The sequence below is a fragment of the Saccostrea echinata genome, unplaced genomic scaffold (genome assembly GCF_033153115.1).
Source record: "Saccostrea echinata isolate AGI-Se365-2 ecotype Australia unplaced genomic scaffold, CSIRO_AGI_Sech_v1 ptg000042l, whole genome shotgun sequence".
Classification (NCBI taxonomy): Eukaryota; Metazoa; Mollusca; class Bivalvia; order Ostreida; family Ostreidae; genus Saccostrea; species Saccostrea echinata.
In genome coordinates, this window is record NW_026889791.1 from 1616468 (window position 1) to 1633818 (window position 17351).

Here is a 17351-nt window from a genome sequence, read left to right on the forward strand (position 1 = left end):
TCTAGATTAGCTTAAATATACACGTGTATGTATAATGGAACCTCGTTAATCTGAGCGCTTCACCTTCTGGAAGCGATTGGTGGGAAACAGTTATAAATCTATCAATAATAGAAGAGGTTTTTTTTATTAGTCCGGGCGCTGGAACTCAAGTGTCTGAATTAACGAATATTCATACAATACACATGTAATATTTAGTCATTAAAAAATTACATCATGCAAATAATTCATTACACTTATTTATACCACTAAGCAATGCCTAAAAATGTACGCTGCATGAAGTTAGCTTGCCTCGTATATAATTAATATTTGAGTTAACTTTATTATGTCCATTAGGATTATGCCTACAATTAAGATAAACCATAACTTGTACTTGTAGCACGTTGTCTGTTAGATTGATGGTTGATATAGTGCCCCAAACCAAAATTAAAATTTTGCAAATAATTTTGTACATTACATGTACGATGTAACATGAAAAAAATATATATATAATTATTTTTTTTTTTTAATTAAATAAATTTATGCACATAATTTGTAATTTAATAACAGAGTTTATTCAAACACTTGAATCTATTGATCCTAGTCGTAATTTCTTATTTAGTTGAAATGTGTTTCCTAATTTTATTCTTTAGGAGTTCTCATTAAATATCGGGATCGACATTTCGGTTTGTTTACACCAAAAATACCAATGGCTGGAGTTCACGTGTTCCCACTCGAGTTCAGGTAGCAGGTAATTTTTTTCCCATCAAAAAAATCTTATATTCCCTTGCACAAACATGTTCTTGAAAACAATATATTAATACAAGAAATCTAGATATTGCTGAAAAACTTAAAAAGATAGGAAAATTGAGTTTCAAGTTTCAAGTTTTTATTTAAGACAAAGACCCCAGCTGGGGTATATGAATGCAAATGATACAACAAAATAACATACAAGCATGAAATGAGTGGCACTAATGTTGATTACTATATACATGTACATGTATAGTTCAAAAAAATCAAAGTATAGAAGGCCTCTGCTAGTATTAAATAAATCATTACAACATATTTTAAACAGCTGTTTTGTTATTATTAATTTATTACTGACAATAAAATTTTGCAAAATTTGGCAAGTCCAAAAATGACTTTAGTGTCCTTAAAATTTAATAGGTCATGAAATTAAATAACATTAGGGTTAGCATAAAAAATATTTGGAACAAGTTTTTTTCGTTCTCTTTTGAAAAATGCACATTCTAAAAGATAGAGGAATTCATCTCCTAAATTGTTAGAGGTACAAAAATCACAAATTCGATCATCTCTGTCAACACCCCAAAAGCGACCTTTCTCAATTGGAAATCTGTGATTCATACATCTAAATTTACATAAAGCTTTTCTCAAATCTTTTGGAAGATAAATCAAATATTTTTCAAAACTATGTTCTAATTTAAATAACCTATAATTAAGAGTATTAGTCTATTACACGTTTAGTGTAACGAGTTAACCCCCCTTGCCCAGGCCATCATTAGAAAAAAAATTGTTTCACTTTGAAGTACTAATCCAAATTTTCAAGGTAGGTACATTTAGGTAGGTTTTTTTTTTGGTGAAATATTGATAAATGTCATAAGAGTCACAGACTTGGAAATTTTTGGATGTCTTCATTATACATAATTATAATATTAATTAATTGAGTTAAAACCTTCAATCTAAAAAGCATCATAAAAAATTAATAATAGACCTTGATTTAAAAAATGATATTGACAATCTTTGGCTGAAAGGAAAAAAAAATGGAAAAAATTTAAGTACTAAAAAAAGCAGGTCAGGCACAACCTCTTGATTAAGCTATATATAGCTTGAATTAGATATATAGCTTTTTTAAGCTATTCATAGGGCAGTAACAAGGGTTATCCATCCTTGTCTGTCACTAGCTAGATTTTGTAGTGTGCCCCAACTTCTCTTTTGTTCTTTAAGTTCGGCTTCCATTGTCCACCGCCAAGTGACTTTGGGCCTTCCTGATCCTCTATTCCGTTTTCCCTCTGGTGTCCAGAAGAGAGCTGTCTTTATGATGCTGTCTGAGTCCCTTCTAAGTACATGGCCAAGCCAATTCAATCGTTTTCTGATGATAATTGTGGCTATGTCCTCTTGCTGGCACCTGTTGAGGTCCTGATTTGAGATGGTATTGGGCCAAAATATTCTTAAGATCCTTCACAGGGACTTTGTATGGAATGTCAACATTTTGCTCAGGTCGCTTTCTGTCATTCTTCAACACTCTGATCCATACAAAAGGATAGGTAGATTGCAGATTTTGTATAAATTGAATGAATTAAATTATAAACATGATCATGAAGGAAGTCAGGAAGACAAGGACAAGATATCTCCTGCTCTGACCCTATCTTCACCCTACAGCTAGTCTAAGAGCAAAATTGTGTGGGTCCTATTCTTTTGGCAAAGTCGTTAATTAAGGTAGTACCTAGAATGTATCCATTTTTATGGTTGCTTTTCTTTTCTAAAACTTTTGCAACAACCTTAAACAGTAAACTGACATACACGGTCGTATTATTCTTGAGGACTGTAGTTCTGCTGATATAAGCCCTACTACAGGTGTATATAAACAAAGGAAAAAAAGTATAAACACAAATTTAAATGTTTGCATGCAAAAAAAGAATATTCTGTTAACCATGAAAATATAGATTTTTTTTTTAGATTGAAAAATTGTAATTTGTATGAAAATTAGATCACCAGAAAATTATCTTCCTTGCCTAGAATGGCATTTCAACCAATGAAATAATTGAAAATTTTTACATCATGCATTTTGTACCAATCAAAGAAGAGAGGAAGTGCACAGTCCAAAGACTGTAAAATACTTCAACTCTGTATACAGTCTTCCAAGGAAGAAGGTAAAAATTGATTAATATTAATTCGGCACAATGTGAAGCAATCATACTTATACACCTCACCATTGTGGTGTACAGTTATCAAAACAAAGGGAATACCACTTTTGCTTAGAAGTATTCAAAAGCTGCAATGTTACAACTATCTTTGATATGGGTTGCTTTTTTGATAGTCCATAGTACATGTACATGTAAATAGTCAAATACTTGCAACTTTTTGTCTACTTCTTACAAAAAAAACATTTTTTTGTGAAAAACTGCATATAAATAGCTTTACCAAGCTATTTTGAATAGCTTGATAAAGCTATATAGCAAAATCAAGCTATTTAGCTAAATCAAGAGATTGTGCTGGACCTGAAAAGATCAGGTTGACTGAGGATTTGATAGGTGAGTGGGAGTACACATTCACATATGTGGGGGGGGGGGGGAGGTCCAGAACCACCACAAGCCCCCCTCCTGGATTTTACAGAGTTATTAAATGTATATACTAAAGCAACTAAAAGTGTCATTGGACCCCCCTAGAAAACACAGATCCCTGTTAAGTTGGTAGGAAAAGTCATACACAGGAAGCTTGCTCAATAGGTTTTTAGCTCACCTGAGCCAAAGGCTCAAGTGAGCTTTTCTATTCAAAATTTGTCTGTTGTCTTTGTCATCTTCATCATTGTTGTCATTAACTTTTCACAATTTCATCTTCTTCTCCAGAACTAGTGTGTCAATTTTAACCAAACTTGGCACCGAGTATTATTGGGTGAAGGGGTTTCAAGTTTGTTCAAATGAAGGGCCACGCCCTCTTCCAAGGGGAGAAAATTACAAAATAGTGAAAAATTAATGGCATCTTTTAAAAAGCTCAGTAGGTAGAGCTCTCCCTCTGTGATCGGAAGGTTGTGTGTTTGACCTAAGTCAATGAAAAAGGGGTAGCAACTGTTCCTTCGCCAAGCACTTACATGTAGCACTTTGAAGTGAAAGTTGCGGGTCCTTTTGATGAGACCTGAGTGCTGAGTAAAGGTCTAAATATGAAGCCCTTCACCAGTGACTTCTCTATATGAGTGAAAAATTCTGAAAACGGGACGTAAAACAACATACAATCAATCCAAACCATTTACTACAATAATCAGCTATAGTAGACTATCTTACAATAGATACATGTGTAGATCTAGTAATGTCTTGACAAACAGTTGAAACCAAAATAAAGTAGTGCACTCCATAAAACAAATGAGATAATTAAGTATGTCCAGACCTGCCAATTTGATACAAAGTGATGATATATGATCATGTTTATCTTCAGAGGTATTCTAAATTTTAAAAATAATAAACTCCAATATTTTTATGACTATTTTTCATCATTATTCTAAAAAAAATGATGAATTGTGGTCATTATTAAAAATCAATTTTATGAGTAGTAATCATCATTTTCAAAAATGATGAATTTCAGTCTCACCCCTGAGGTTGATGTAAGTTACACAAGATTGAAATAATTTATATCTCCCCTCTTAAAAGGGGAGATAATTTAAAAAAAAAAACAAGATGTGTTTGTGAAACACTGATGCCCCCGTATGGCAGCTTATGGCGAAGGTGAAAGTTTCTCAAATGCAAGTCAAAATCCAGGCCAAAAGATAAAAAATGTTAAATTTGAAAGCCCTAGCTGCAACTGTTCAAAAGTTATGGCGGAGGTTAAAGTTTTTATAAAGTAAGTAAAACATCAAGGTCAAGGTCAAAGTTGTTGGTATCCAAAGGAAGGTCTTGTCACAAGGATTACATGAGTGAAGTATGAAAACCCTAGCACCAACCATTCAAAAGTTATGGCCAAGATTAAAGTTTTTCAAAAGTAAGTCAAACTCCTAGGTCAAGGTCAAGTCCAAAAGGTCAAAGTAGTTGGTATCCCAAGAAAGGTCATTTCACAAGGATTACATATGTGAAGTATGAAAGCCCTAGCTCTAACCGTTCAAAAGTTATAGCAAAGGTTACAGTTTTTCAAAAGTAGGTCAAACTCCTAAATCAAGGTCAAAGGGTCAAAGAGGTTGATATCCAGAGGAAGGTCTTGTCACAAGAAATACACTTGTGAAGTTTGAAACCCCAAGCACCAACTGTTCAAAAGTTATGGCCAAGGTTAAAGTTTTTCAAAAGTAGGTCAAACTCCAAGGTCAAGGTCAAAAGGTCAAAGCGTTGGTATCCAAAGGAAGGCCTTGTCACAAAGAATACACATGTGAAGTTTCAAACCCCAAGCACTAACCGTTCAGTTGTTATGGCCAAGGTTAAAGTCTCATAAAATTTTGCAAAAGTGGGTCAAACTCCAAGGTCAAGGTCAAAAGGTCAAATATGATGGTACCCAAAGAAAGGTCTTGTCACAAGGAATACACATGTGAAATATGAAAGTCATAGCTCCAACCAATCTCCAAGTTATGGGCAAGGTTAAAGTTGACAACAGACAGGCAGACAAACAGACAAACAGATAAACAGACAAACAGATAAACAGACAAAACAGACAGACAGACAGGACAAAAACAATATACCCCCGGGATCTTTTGATCCGGGGGCATAAAAAGTTGAAAAGATTGGAATTATAAAAAATTGTCTCAAGAAGCACTGGACTGTGAAAGATGAAATTTATAAAAAGTTTTCTTGGTCTTCAAATCTTGGTCCCCAGGGATAGGATGGGGCTCCAATGGGAGAGTGTGATGGTAGAAAAAAAAATATCAAAAATATTAAGCACAACAAAGCAAGGATAAGAATGAAACTGTCCACATTCCTCATATATAATTTAAAGTTTTTTAAATCATGATTCTTGTACATATGTATATAGAATGGGGCAAAAATTGAGATCAAACTTTTAAATGGACATGTGTAGGAAAAAATCTTTGAAAATGTTCTTCTCATGAATAGCAGATCTATTCACAAGCAAGTCTCCTTGGCTGGGTTAGGTGAAATCTGTTCTCATAACAATTAGAGATCAAAGTTTTACCACAAAATCCTCCAAAACTTCTTCTCAAGAACAGCATAACCATGATATGTCATATAATAAAAGAAATATGGCAGCATCCTCATGCAGATAGTGTGGATTCAAGTTTGTTCAAATCATAGCCCCATTTGGCATGAAATGATTCCATTAAATGGAATCAGGATTTAACATTGAAATAGGAAATTTAAAAAAAGGAGTAGCAAGCTGAATTAATATATAATGATGCAGACATTTATCAAAAAAAAAAAAAATCAATAATGTTTTCAATTTCTATTAATTTAGAATATTGCTCTCAGAAAATTGAGCCTTCAGTATCTACTAATACGAGGGTTGTTCGGAAAGTTCATGGACTGATGCAATAAAATTAGTACTATGTGTAGTTTATGCTTACAAAATTTTTAAGGAACATAAAAAAACAAAAGTTAAAGAAATGTTGAAAACTTTAGCTCGATACCTTGAATATTTACCAAATTATTATAAAAATAAAAAAGATTATATGAACACCCGGCGCTGTCGCCATTTATTTTCATGACGTCATTGTTTCTCATTGTCCGCATTCTCTACTTCATACACTTATTTTGATGAGATTCCTTGGACTTAAGTAAAGATTTAAACCCGTCTTGTTTATATGATTTTACAATGTTATGAAAGCTGATTTCAATGCATATAATATTGTAAATGGATCTATACATAGTGAAAGATCCTCACTTGATTATAACAGCATATTTGCTTGTGGGAGTTCAACCTCTGTCACACAGGATCAACATCACTTTTTGACATGACAAACTTTGAACACCCTTACTACAAACCGACATTAACTTTTACATCTCTCGTCTTTTTTGGCATTTAAAAACAAGTACTCTACATGCACATTATTTAGCAGTAGCCCATTTAAATATATTCTAGATCTATGCGAGTTTCTCCAGGGGGTGAAACTTTATAAAATGTTGGGAAAAGAAACCCACCCCCTTTCTGATGTCATTACAACCCCTGAAAATTGAACATACACAAAAAAATAATTTTAAAATAGATTTGTTACTCTATATTGTATTTGTTTCAGTTGTAGAAAAGATACAAACATTGAAGAATTCTGACCCTTTGAATGAGAAAGAAGAAAACCAACAACAAAACATAATGAAGGTAAATCAATTATAGGGGTTTTGCATTAAGGTGCTGGTGTCCCAACTAAACATCATGCTCATGTTTTTACATCCATTTCTGTAGATTCATAAATATACATGAGGCATTAATTATACCCCCGTTCCCAAGGAGAGGGAGGTATACTGTTTTACCCTTGTGTGTCTGTCTGTGTATCCGTGTTTCTGTCCTTAACAAATTTTCGTTGCAGTTTTCTCAGCAACTTCTCTCGCAGATGATTGAAATTTTAGAACACTCTTTGTTTAGGCATGCCATATGTTGGGATTCATTTTTGTATGAATCCGATGTCAAGTTCATGTTAATCCGTGCATCTGTCCGTACCAAATTTCCCATTGCAGTTTTCTCAGCAACTACTCAAGGCAGATGCTTGAAATTTTAATACACTATTTGTTCTGGCTTGCCATATGGTTTGATTCATTTTTAAATAAATCTGATGTCAACTTCCTGTTTTCTGTGCATCTGTCTGTACCAAATTTCGGTCACAGTTTTCTCAGCAATTATTCATCGCAGATGCATGAAATTTTAGCATACTCTTTGTCTAAGCATGCCATATGGTGGGATTCATGAGAGCATATATTCATATCAGAGTGGGTTATTACTAATGAGCATTGGCACACAGACTTCTTGTTATTATGTAATTTTGCAAGAAGCACCACTTGTGGAATAGAATTACAGGCTTTTAAGCTCTTCTGAGCCAAAGGCTCAAAGAGCTAATGCTATAACCATTTGTGCGGTGTGCGTAAACTTTTTAGAATAAAGGCCATAACTCAAGAACCCCTTGGCCAATTATTGTCAAAGTCACAGAGTATACTTGGCCCAAGGGCTCCCTTTTATACTAAAACTAGGGTTGTGATCCTTAAACAAAGGGAGATAATTAGGAAAATAGAAACAAAATAGAAACAAAAGTACGGGTAGCTAAAAAATCTTCTCAAGAACCACTGGGCAGATTATCACCAAACTTGCACAAAAGGATGAGGATATGTTGTAGATTAAAATTTGCACGGGAATTTACCCTGGGGCAAAGTCTCGTGGTCTCAAGGTCACTTCAAAGTTGACCAAAAATTACATTTTATTAAAATGTTGATATTTTGCTTACTATAGTATAGTAACTATAAGGACTAGGATCATCAAATCTTGTTAGTTGATGCATCTAAAGGACCTCATATCATGTTGACTCAAAAGTAGCTCAAGGTGACCTACTTTTTAAATTCTACAGCCATTCTTTTTCAAAATGATTTAGAGGCATATTTTGAACAATTTAAGGCCTATGATCATCAAACTTTGTCAGCTGATGTATCTTGTGTCCTCAAGTATGTCAACTAAAAAGTAGGTCACCTTGACCTACTTTTTGAACTTTATGGCTAATCTTTTTCAAAACAATTAAGGTCATTAATTTGAATACTAAGAGGTTTCGAATAATTAAATCTTGTAAGATGATGCATCTTGGGGCCATAAAACATATTTATTAAAAAGTAGGTCACAGTGACCTACTTTGTGAACTTTGCAGGCATTCGATTTCAAAAGGTTTTAGAGGCATAATTTGGACATTTTAAGGCCTATGATCATAAAACTTTATAAGTTGATGCATCTTGGGTCCTCAAAAAAGGTCAACTGAAAAGTGGGTCACGGTTACCTAGTTTTCAATTTATATGACTATAATTAAATATTTCAGGTACTAATTCCCTTAGAATCATCAAACTTTGTCAGTTGATGCATCGTGGGTCTTCAAAGTAGGTTGACTGAAAAGTAGGTCACCATGACCTACTTTTGAAAATTTATGGCTTTAATTAAATATTTCAGGTACTAATTGGCTTAGAATCATCAAACTTTGTCAGTTGATGCATCTTGGGTCTTTGGAGTAGGTCGACTAAAAAGTAGGTCACCGTGATCTACTTTTGAAAATTTATGGCTTTAATTAAATATTTTGGTTACTAATTGGCTTAGAATCATCAAACTGTGTCAGTTGATGCATCTTGAATCTTCGGAGTACAACAACTGAAAAGTAGGTCACCATGACCTACTTTTGAAAATTTATGGCTTTAATTAAATATTTTGGGTACTTATTTGCTTAGAATCATCAAACTTTGTCAGTTGATGCATCTTGGGACCTCGTAGTACAACAACTGAAAAGTAGGTTACTTTGACCTACTTAAAAAATTCATGGTTATAATTTTCAAAAATATTTTAGGTATTAATTGGCTTAGAATCATCAATTTAGTTGATGGGTCCTCAGAGAATGACAAGTAATAAGTAGGTCACCATGACCAACTCTCAGGTACTAATTGGCTGAGAATCATCTTGGGTTCTCAGAGTGTGAATTGGAATTTCAAGGGTTTATCTAAATATACAGGATACTTAGAGGCTTCAATAGAAGTGATAGGTTGTACAGTTTATCGGAAGAGCGGTTCAAGGCCCTTGGGCCTCTTGTATATTTATGGTGCTGAAGTCCATGTAAAATTTCTTGGTCAATCAATCACTCACTGATTATTCTCAAAATTTGACATCTAAGGGCCATTTTGCAATATTAAGTACTCACATAAAACAAGGGATCTACAGTATTACATCTATTCTTCTATGTGGCCTGAAAATAGTTTTTGCAAGGAGGTTAAGGAAGTTTTTTTTGGTCTTTAAAGTTGTAGGTGTTACCATCAACCAAAAACTTTTCATACCCAAATGTTTAAAGGGGGGGGGGGGTATAATGGAATCAGCATGTTTGTCTGTCTGTCCATCTAGCTGCTTCTGTCAGTAGACATGTTTTTCTATGGACACGCACTTGGGGACCAGCCTTCTATAAATCCTTGGAGTCCAATGCCTGGGACTGGGTAAAGTTGAAAGCAGGCATATAGAAATTACTTACTGAGTGTGAAGCACAGAAACATATAAATTTGAAGGTTAAAATTCAGTATTGTTATAACAATGTAATTTTGCTTTTGATTCAGATAATCAACTCATACATCAGATGTAACATGTTTCATATAAAATTAAATAACATTAATAACATCAAATTAACTTTAAAGTGTGTGATTTAGTTATCCAAAGTGAAACATTAAGGACAAGTAATTCTAAAGTAAACCCCCCCCCCCCAATCCCCACCTCAAAAAAACCTCTTACATTGGACATATTGGAGACACAAAAAGTGTTGAAAATAATGGCATGACAATACATGCTCTCAGAAAAATGGTTTTCCCTGTCATGAAAATTCAAATAAGAATAAAATTACTTAACAAAATTCTAGGCATGTGAATATTTGTTCAGGCTAGTGTAAATAGTGTATATACCTGCTGAAAGGGCATGTGCTGAAAAAGATTTGGCAAAGAGTGGAAGACTACTGCATTGATTTGTTGCACATTTTTATGCTCCACCATTAATATTGCTGGGGTACGAGTGTTTGTCATGTCTATGTTCCTTCTTTCCATCCTTCTGTCCTGTTCTTCCATCATTCTGTCCTTCCATCTCTCCTTCCATCATACTTTGAATTTGTCTGAGTTTCAAAGAAACTATTCAAAATATTTTTATCAAACTTTTATAGATTATATCCTGATACAAGTCAATAAGAACTATTGAACTGCATTAACATATTTTTGACCTTGACCTTTCTTTCTACCTTTACCTCACTTTTCAAAAAAAATGTGTTTAGCTCAAATTGAAAATAATCTGTTTAAGATATTTTTATTAAACCTTATATGCTAATATATACTGGAGGGAGGTTTTCAATTTCTTCATCAAGCGTTCATGGTAGCCCAGTCGGTAGAGTGCTCGCTCCGTGATCAGTAGGTCTTGAGTTCAAATCTCGATCGCGACTGACCTAAGTCGATAAAAAATAGGTAGAAACTGTTCCTTTGCCATGCGCTCGGCACTTTGAAGTGAAAGTTGTGGGTCCTTCGGATGAGACCTTAAAAACCGAGGCCCCTTGTCACGACAGGTGTTGGCACGATAAAGACCCCTCAATGCTCAATGGCTCTGAGTGCCTAGTAAAGGTCAAAATTTGAAGCCCTTCACCGGTATATGGTGACGTCGCTATATGAGTGAAAAATTCTCGAAGGGAAGTAAAACAACATATACATGTAATCAATCAATCAATCAATTCTTCATCACAATTATTTGACCTTTCCCTTTTTGACATTTTCAAAAAAATTTGTTTAGCTCAGTTTCAAAGAAACCACTTGTGATATTTTTATTAAATTCTATATGCTTGTACATATTAAGATTTTTTCAACTTCATCAACACTTTTTGATCTTTCACATTAACCTCATTTTAAATATAATAAATAGTGAAAAAAATGTGTTTATATAGAATTCAAAGAATCTGTTCAAGATATTTTTATTAAACCTAATATGCCTTAACATACTGGAGGGAGTTACTCAACTTCAACAATTAGACCTGACCTTTCTTTTGACCTTGATCCTACTGAATGCAATATTGTCTTGAGGTAAGTTTTAGCGAAACTATTCAAGATTTTCTATAGATCTTCATATGGTGATACCATATCTGGAAAAACAATTTCTCGACCTTGAACTTTTATTCCACTAATATTTGACTCAGTTTTAAACAAACAATGCAAGATATTTTTATCTTATATGCTTATTAATAAATACATCGAGGAAAGTTATTAGCTTCTTCAGCATTAAACATTACGAACTTTCATTTTACCTTGACCTAATTTTTCTTAAATTATACCCCTGGCAAATGAAGCTTGGGAAGGTACATGTACATGTATATGTATATGTATATATTTTCCATCTGTCAGTCTATACAAGTGTCTGTCTGATTGTCCATGAAATCTTGTCTGGTCTGTAACTTTGTTATGGAGAAACACTGGAAGCTCTTACTTACAACAGAGATTGCTTATGAACCAAAGATATGTCATGTCCTTAAAGGCCGAGGTTTTCAACCGGTCGGTTTTCCTCAGGTAAATTTAGTGAGGGATGGAGCTTTAATGAAGCGGCCGTGAAGCCTTGGGGGAACAGCACTGGCTTGTGTATACCTACCTATATACACAGGATGTCACTTGTATTCCCTGTATACGTTTTCCTTCGACATAGTAAAACAATGTCAATCGTTTTTCTTGTGTAGGTCAATCGAAATGTTGATCAGTTGATCGTGAAATTTATGAAATAAAGTATGCTAAATTTTTATTGGGCACCTTGAATAAATTAGACAATTTCAATTTCAAAATTACTGTGTGTTTGTTAATTAATTTCAAATGATATATTGAATATAGACCAGGGAAGTAATTCGAATTGCAAGTCGTGCACGCAAAACGAAAGTAGAAAGAGGGGCATGAATAAGTTTAAAAAACTTAGAAACCCTAAATTTTGTAGAAACTATTTAATCTTTTCCTCGGGATTCGTAATTCTAATCATTACGTGCAATGACAGCTGTTAAAATACTAAATTCTCTTCCAAAACTGATTATTTTACCATAACTTTCGCCACGTGCAACATCTCTTGAAGAAAGGTGATACGAACATTTCAGTGTCTTATATAAAATTTTATTTGAACAATATTTCAATGTTGTCATGATTAGAAAAAAAATAGAATTATGATTGTATTTAGTTAAATGATGCCTCAAATGCGGGTCGGTATTTTCTGTATATAGTAGAATCAATGTTCGAGTGTTTGACAATCTATAATTATCGATTCTATTGTGAAATGAAATCCCCCTTTTTATAAATTTAATACAATTGAAATATATAAGCAAGTTTTTTAAAATTAATTATTTAATTATCTGACAGATTAATTATATTTATAACATATTCTTATGTCTTGAAGTAAAAAAAAAATGTCAGCTGTGGTTGCTTCTTTATCACGTTGGCATGTATGCGGTAGGCATCAAAAGCCTGAATGTTAATTCGATGATCGGTACGATCGCCAGACAAGGTACATAAGATATACACAAGGAAAAAAAACTAAATGTCAATCAATTAAAAGTATCCAATCTCAGCCTTAATTTCAGGTGATTGACAGGGGTTCACAGACGAGGTAAATTTGTAGGAGGTGCTTATTTCCTCCCCCTTTAACTCAAGGTCATATTTGCAAGTTCATGTCATTGTCAAAAAGTGTTCAAAAAGTATTGTCCAGAGACTATAACTTTGTAATGGGAAATTATTGAATTCTCATACTTGGTACAAAGATTGTTTTTAACCTGAAAGTGTGGCATGGCTTTGGGCAAGATTATTCCTGCAAGTTCAAGGTCTCTGGTATAAAAATTGTAAAATTCATCACAGGCCTATAATTTTGTAATGAAATTACGTTGCAAGTCCGAATTTCTCTGAAAGATTACTAATGACAAAAGGATGTGTCGTTTTTCTTAACCAAGGTCTTTTTGGGAAGTTCAAGGTTACATTTACAAAATTTAAATGAGCACTTTAAAAAAAAAACTTGTGGTGGGGAGGGGTGGGTGTATTATTTTGTGAGCTCGCTCACAGTACCTCTAGTTTGTGTTTAGCTTTATTTCAAAAAACTATTCGATATGTTTATTACACCTTATATGCTGCTATATTGGAAGGAGGTTTTTTAACTTCATCAACATGTTTTACCTTGACCTTTCCTTTGACCTTGATTTTACTTTTCTCAAGTTTGTGTTTCGCTCAGTTTTAAGAAACAAATCAAGATATTTTGTAATCTAGTCTCATCCTACTTTTTTGCCTGGTCTCATAAAAAAATCTTCTGTGAGTGAAAGCAAGATTTCAGTCACTTATGTACTAGTCAAATTGTACTTTGAATGGAAAAAAAGTAATTATATACAAGCCTGATTTATTTTACTGAATCATTACGAGATAAAATTATCTTTCATGTGTGTGTACTACAGATAAATATAATCAAGCTAAAATTTTGCATCCATACTGCTTTTTTATAACACTGTTAAATATGCTATAAACATCAAGACCAAATGTTTATTTGATGGTCAGCACATGCGCCAAACAATAAGTACAAGTAAATACACTTGGACTAGAAGTAAATGTCAATCAATTTCAAGCACCCAATGAGGGACCTTAACTCACTTGATTGATTTGGGTATGCAGACCAGATATTTCTGAGGGCGGTACTTATTATCTCAAGGTTTAAATAAAAAGATGATATTTTGCACACTGTTGGTTTATACATGTGGAATGATTGACGTCTACATAAGATCATCAAACAAGTTTCTTGATAGAATTGCATTAAAATTTTGTTATGATTACAGGGGATTGGAGCTGCTCTATCATCCAGATCGCACATTTAAAGCAGTAATAAAAAGTTTAACAACTATGGTGAGAATGACAGAAAAAGAATGTAAAGAAGCACATCAATACTCATGTAAGGAAAAAGACTAATAAATGAAGCATTTGTTGAAAAACATTAAGTCGAAAAACCATATAAATTTGATGAGTGTGGAAGAGCACTCTCTATATTAGTGCACCTACAGAGGTACATGAAGATACATACTGGTGAGAAAAAAATGATGAATATTATGTGTTTCAGAGGAAAATCAGAGAAAAATCAGATTTAAAGGTACATTTGTGGACACACGAAAGTGAAAAACAAAGGATTTCTTATTAAGCACCTGACTCTTAAAAAGATCCAAGGTCACTTAGAGTTGAAAAACTTTCCAAGTATAAAGAGACATGCAGTCAGTCAAATAACATGGAGATACCAAACAACACTTATCTGGAAAAACCTCTTCATCAATGTGATGTTTGTTGGAGGCTTTTTAGTAAATCTGGGGGTTTAACAAGACACAGGAAGATGCATTCAAGTGAAAAACCTCATAAATGTAACAAGTGTGGAAAAGCATACATTGAAAGAGGGCATTTGATTGGACATATGAAGACACATAATGATAACAGTCTTGTAACCTTTGCTGAAAAAGAATACTTGAACAGACGCCTGATGGCGCATACTCGGAAAAAGTCTTTTAATTGTGGCAAGTGTGGAAAGTTCTTTGGTACAAAAAACTACTTACAGAAGCACATGAGAAGAAAGGCGTGTGAGAAGCTGTTGAAATGTGATGTGTGTCTGGAGGTCATTGCAAAATTTGATTTAGAAAGACACATGAAAACACATCAATGTAAAAACCCATTTGTTGATATGTGCAAGATGGTAAATTATCAAACTGGGCGGTTTGATGAACCAGTAAGGATTTCTATTTATAGAGGATCCTTTCTGTGCAAAGTGTGTGGAAAGATGGTCACTTGCATGGAGAGCCACATGAGGACACACACACACGAGAAACCTTACAAATGTAATGTGAAGAAAGCCTACAATTTAAAAACATCCTTGCCTACACTTACAGGGACACATACATGTAATATACCCTATAATTGTGATGTGTGTAGGAAAGTATTCAACCAATTAGGACAACTAGAGAGACACAAAGAGACACACAAAATTAATAGGCCTTATTTATGTAGTTTATGCGGAAAGGCATACACACACTCACATAACTTACATATACACAAAAGGACACATACAGGTGAAAAACCTTATCAGTGTGATTTGTGTGGGAAATCTTTCATACAATCATTTAACTTACAGATACACATTAGGACACATACTGGTGAAAAACCTTGTAAATGTGATCTGTGTGGGAAGGCATTTATTCACTCAGGTGATTTAAGTAGACACATAAGGACACATACAGGTGAAAAACGTCATAAATGTGTTGTATGTGGAAAGGCATTTTACCGACCAGAACACTTAAAAAAACACTTGAGGATACATACAGGTGAGAAACCTTATAAATGTGATCTGTGTGGAAAGGCATTCAACCAAGCAAGTTCCGTAAAGCTACACATGAGGACACATACTGGTAAAAAAAACCTTAAAAGTGTGATGTGTGTAAAAAGACAGATTTTACCGATTATATGCTTTACAGAAACACAAGAGGACACATACTGTACAGGTAAAAAACACTTATAACTGCTCAGAACACCTGACAGTTGAGGAGATATTGAATCAATTTTATGTGCATGAGAAGGCATCTTACAAACGTTTTAACAATCCTACGCTTTACAGAGACAAGGGAGGACACATACTGATAAGAAAACTATAAATGTGATTTGTGTTAGACAACACACAAGTGATCAGATCACTTACAGACACTTTAGAGAAAACAAACGTACCTTGTAATGTGTTGGAAGGCTTTCTCTTTTTCAGATTCCATATGAAAGCACCTGAGAGAACATACTGGTGATAAACCGTATAAATGTGATGTGTGAGTGAAAAGGCATTCTACTAACCGCATATCTTACTTAAACGTACATGGACATGTAAAGGTGATAAAATATGTTAAATGTAATGTATGTGAAACGACATTTACCCGATTACTTGACTTAAATGTGTATTGTTCTTGAGAAGGTATTCAATCCAGTCAAATAAGAATTTTACAGAGATGCATAACGATACATACAGGACACCTAAACCATATATATCTGATGTATGTGGGAAAGCATACCTTCAGCATATAAACACGTAAAGATAACATATATGAACATGTATGCTAGTGAAACCTCCTATGAAGGTGAAGTCTTTTAAAAGAAGTTTTTCAGACATTGGAGAAAACCCCTTTTCTATGTGACAGTGGAAAGTTTGAAAGATTGATCTGAACATTAACAGATATACTTAAGGACACATTTACAGATAATGATCCTAATAAAGGTGATGTGTGTGGGAAGAAGTTCGGGAGTTTGAATGTAATGAAATAACATGTAATTTTTGTGGAAAGTTAGTCAATGATTCAAAGGGTTTACAGAAACACATGAAAATACACAAAGGAGAAAAACTTCATTTATGTGATGTGTACGTGGAAAGGCATTGATTGAAAAAGAACACTTGAGACATGAAGGTACATTCATGTACATTTGGAAAAAAAAGGTGATACATTTGATAAACAACAACAGACGTGATGTGTTTTGAGGACATTCAGTTACTTTACAGAGACACTAGAAAACTAGACACTAGAAAACACATCTAGGAGTATACATATTTGTGATGTGTTTTGAGGACATTCACTTACTTTACGAGACACTAGAAAACACATCTAGGAGTATACATATTTGTGATGTGTTTTGAGGACATTCACTTACTTTACGAGACACTAGAAAACACATCTAGGAGTATACATATTTGTGATGTGTTTTGAGGACATTCACTTACTTTACGAGACACTAGAAAACACATCTAGGAGTATACATATTTGTGATGTGTTTTGAGGACATTCACTTACTTTACGAGACACTAGAAAACACATCTAGGAGTATACATATTTGTGATGTGTTTTGAGGACATTCACTTACTTTACTAGACACTAGAAAACACATCTAGGAGTATACATATTTGTGATGTGTTTTGAGGACATTCACTTACTTTACGAGACACTAGAAAACACATCTAGG